The 3,748-nt window shown below is 40.6% G+C and overlaps 1 pseudogene across 1 annotated transcript in view; it reads left to right on the forward strand.

Moving 5' to 3' along the window:
* Positions 1 to 6: 6 nt before the first annotated feature.
* LOC111140281 overlaps positions 7 to 3,748 on the forward strand; it is a 13,636-nt pseudogene continuing 9,894 nt past the window's right edge. The window contains exons 1-4 of the transcript XR_002640139.1: positions 7 to 123; positions 211 to 347; positions 1,764 to 2,019; positions 3,570 to 3,748. The exon at positions 3,570 to 3,748 is cut by the window's right edge and continues 64 nt beyond it. The product of XR_002640139.1 is annotated as a myosin-2-like (transcript). The remainder of the gene's footprint in view (positions 124 to 210; positions 348 to 1,763; positions 2,020 to 3,569) is intronic.

Genomic DNA, 3,748 nt, shown 5'->3' on the forward strand with positions numbered 1-3,748 from the left:
TACAAGGTATTAAATGCAAGTGCTATCCCCGAAGGACAGTTCATTGACAGCAAGAAGGCTTCTGAGAAGCTTCTTGCATCCATCGACATTGACCACACCCAGTATAAATTTGGTCACACCAAGGTAATGGTCTCTAAAGCTTACTTGATGCTATCTGTGTCCCTATGAAGTTTCTGTATGTGTCTGATCTGCAACTCCTTCCACGCATAGGTCTTTTTCAAAGCTGGTCTTCTGGGGCTCCTAGAGGAGATGCGAGATGACAAGCTGGCCCAGCTGATTACTAGAACCCAAGCAAGGTGCAGAGGGTTCTTGGCAAGAGTGGAGTACCAGAAGATGGTGGAGAGAAGGTATAAACATAATTTGTTTCCTTATTCCCATCTTTCTGCTCCAGAAACACATTAAGTTGGCATAACCCAGATATGATAAGGCCACAAACATAAGCAAGAATGAATAAAGGGTCTTATACTGAAGTGGGGATATAGATATACCAGAAAATTGAAGTTAGGGATCATCACCATGAAGCATATTCTGACTGTCCAGGTTAAAGAAAGAGAGAGAAAGCATAAAGCGTGGCCAGTTCCTATCTCACAAGAGAAAAGACACCAGTATAAAAATATACCAGTGTGAATTTAGTGGGTAGATCATTAAATTAGATACACTGAGCTGAACAGCAGATGGTATTTTCAACAGTGATTTTATACAAGATGCAGAAACAACTTCTTCCCTCTGATCATTTCTATTATCAAGCTATTATGATGTAAAATATTAAGGGCATTTATCTGTGAAAGTTTTTTTTCAGTAAGTTAATACAATGTCACCAAGGTATGTGGTTTTCTGGGGATCTGATCTGATGCAGGGACAGAGTTCTAAATCTAAAGATCCAGGTGTCTCAGACTGCAGAATGCATGTGAATGGGCCCTACAGTGAGAAATGTATTTTATATGGGCATATACACATTCATATGTTTGTGTATGTAAATATGTATGTAATTTACATCAAACAAATTTTATTTCTTTCTCCTGTAGTTATGTTACTATTTTCTATTGTAATCTATTTTTATTAAAAATAGTATGGTCATAACCCACTATGTGTGTGTATGTATATATATATATACATACACATACATATATATATATGTATGTATTTGGGCAGTTGATTGCCTATCTAGGGGGGTAATTAATCTTTTAAATAAATTAGATTTTTTTAATGTGATAATATTACAGAGTAGAATGCAAAATTCACACAACACATAAAATGCAAAACCAGAGATTCTTCACAGCAATTCTGTTTTTAATGAATCCTTTTGTTCCATGCCCTCATCCCTCAGGGGTCTTGAAAGTGATTTCACCACTGCTCTTAGTGGTGTTCCAGAAAGAAAGCTTGAGAAGCACTGATCTACAGCAGTAGTTCTCAAAGGGTGGTCCTTAGACCTATATCACCAGCATCTCTTGCAAACTTGTTACAAATGTGAATTTTAGACCGTCTCTCAGATCTTCTGAGGGAATCTCTGGGGATAATGCTCAGGAACTAGCATTTTATCAAGTCCGTCATGATCCTTATGCATACCAAAAGTTTGAGAGGCACTGATGTAAAGAAAGGAGTGATTACAGAGTCCTTGACCATCATCCCCAAATAGAATTTCTTGCATCTGTGCTTTTGAAGGTAGGAGAGGCACACGGTGGGGGCAGAACCTCCAGCTCCTGCTGCCAAGACTTCAATTTCTTTATCCACACAATATCAAATTTTCATTAATTAAATTTCAGGGAGTCCATCTTCTGCATCCAGTACAACATCCGCGCCTTCATGAACGTCAAGCACTGGCCCTGGATGAAACTCTTCTTCAAGATCAAGCCGCTCCTCAAGAGCGCAGAGACCGAGAAGGAGATGGCCACCATGAAGGAAGAGTTTCAGAAAACCAAAGATGAGCTCGCCAAGTCAGAGGCCAAAAGGAAGGAACTGGAGGAAAAAATGGTCACTCTCTTAAAAGAGAAAAATGACCTGCAGCTCCAGGTTCAGGCTGTAAGTAGTGGGGTCATGGTGGGTGCTGCTCATCAGGATGCAAGCACTCAAACTCTGGGCACTGGTGGTGGTACATTGGGTAGTTAGTGTGGGGACACTCACTGGAAAGGGAAGGTCAGAGCACTCTGATGGTTCTAGTACAGTCCATATATCCCTTCATCGCCCAAACCAGGACTGGGGCAATAAGGTAGAACGGACCACTGTCACCTGTTCTCCACTATTTCATCGAACTATAGGACTTATGACTTATTTTCCCTTTGACGTCAGTCCTTGAAAGTGATTTTCACACAAAACTATCCCAAATGAAATATTTAGGGGTGGCTAGCATGTAGAGATTGATTTTTTTTTTAAATCTCTGAAACTTCCTTTAACTTCTCAATGTCCAGGAGTTTTAAATCATGACATGTACAGCTGACAGATGTCAGTGTTCTCCATCACATATTATAGAAGTGTTGTTTGTCACTGACCTCCAAAATTCAGATTCACTCTTTCCAGTCCATGTGCACAGTCAATGCCCCCATGGCATGCAGACCACTGCCTTGGCACCCCCGATGCTCTGCCTGTTCCCAGCTCTCCCTCCATCCAGCCCACTTGCTGCTCACTCTTGCACCAGTCGTTTGACTGGTCATTTGAGAACTGCCTCCATAACTCTGAAATGTAATTTATAAGACTGTCTTTCATTCAGAGTGAACTAAATTGGTCTGGTATCATCTACTCAACACAAAATCATATATTTCTCCTGTTGATTAAAGTAAGTTTCTGCTGTCAAGTTTGGGCAGTGTAGTAATTCTTTCTTCTAGATTACGGAAGGAAAAAGAGCTGTTTTTCTGACCCAGCCCCTTCCAATCTATCCAGAATGCTCTTCTGTTGTCCCTGGAGAATTACTTAGAATCTGTCCTATATCACTATATCCACTACATGAGCACACTGTACATTTTACTCTTACGTATTCAAAGGCTGGTATGGAGGCTCACTTGTGAATGTATTTATCAGTTTCTTGCTCATATTCTGTCTGCTCCCAACCCTCGTAATTGGAAACATAGCAGGTTGTCAGGAATTTCTTGATTACTTTATGCCTCAACTTGAATGTCGAAAAATATTATAACCACCATCTTCCTCTAGTACTACAAAGAGAAGCAGTTCATTAGCAGCTGCATCCTGAATTCCCCACTGGAATGCCTTCTCTCTTCCTGCTCCATCCTCCAATGACTCGATTTCTACAAAATGAAATCCTGCCCACCTCTCAAAGTGTAGTTCAAATGTCATTTTATTCAAGAAACCACCGCTAATAGAACTTCTCTGATCTCTTCCATCACAAATGCTTTCTGAATTCATGACAGATTTGGGGAGGGGTGGGCTTTCTAATCTACTAGAGAATATACTATTTTAAAAGAACAGGACATTTTGTTTTCCCACAATGTATCCTGGATTGAACACAGGAGGTGGTTCAAAAACCTAAATCCAAAGAACCAACAGCAGAGATTGACATTGTTATCACTGTGAAATATTTCGTTCTTTCTTTCCAATTTTGATTTTGTTTCCAACTCAAGGAAGCTGAAGGCTTGGCTGATGCAGAGGAAAGATGTGACCAACTGATCAAAACCAAAATCCAGCTGGAGGCCAAGATCAAGGAGGTGACTGAGAGAGCAGAGGATGAGGAGGAGATCAACGCCGAGCTGACAGCCAAGAAGAGGAAACTGGAGGATGAGTGTTCAGAGCTCAAGAAAGA

This window comes from Enhydra lutris, unplaced genomic scaffold (genome assembly GCF_002288905.1).
Source record: "Enhydra lutris kenyoni isolate GAN:26980312 unplaced genomic scaffold, ASM228890v2 scaffoldscaffold389, whole genome shotgun sequence".
NCBI classification, from domain to species: domain Eukaryota; kingdom Metazoa; phylum Chordata; class Mammalia; order Carnivora; family Mustelidae; genus Enhydra; species Enhydra lutris.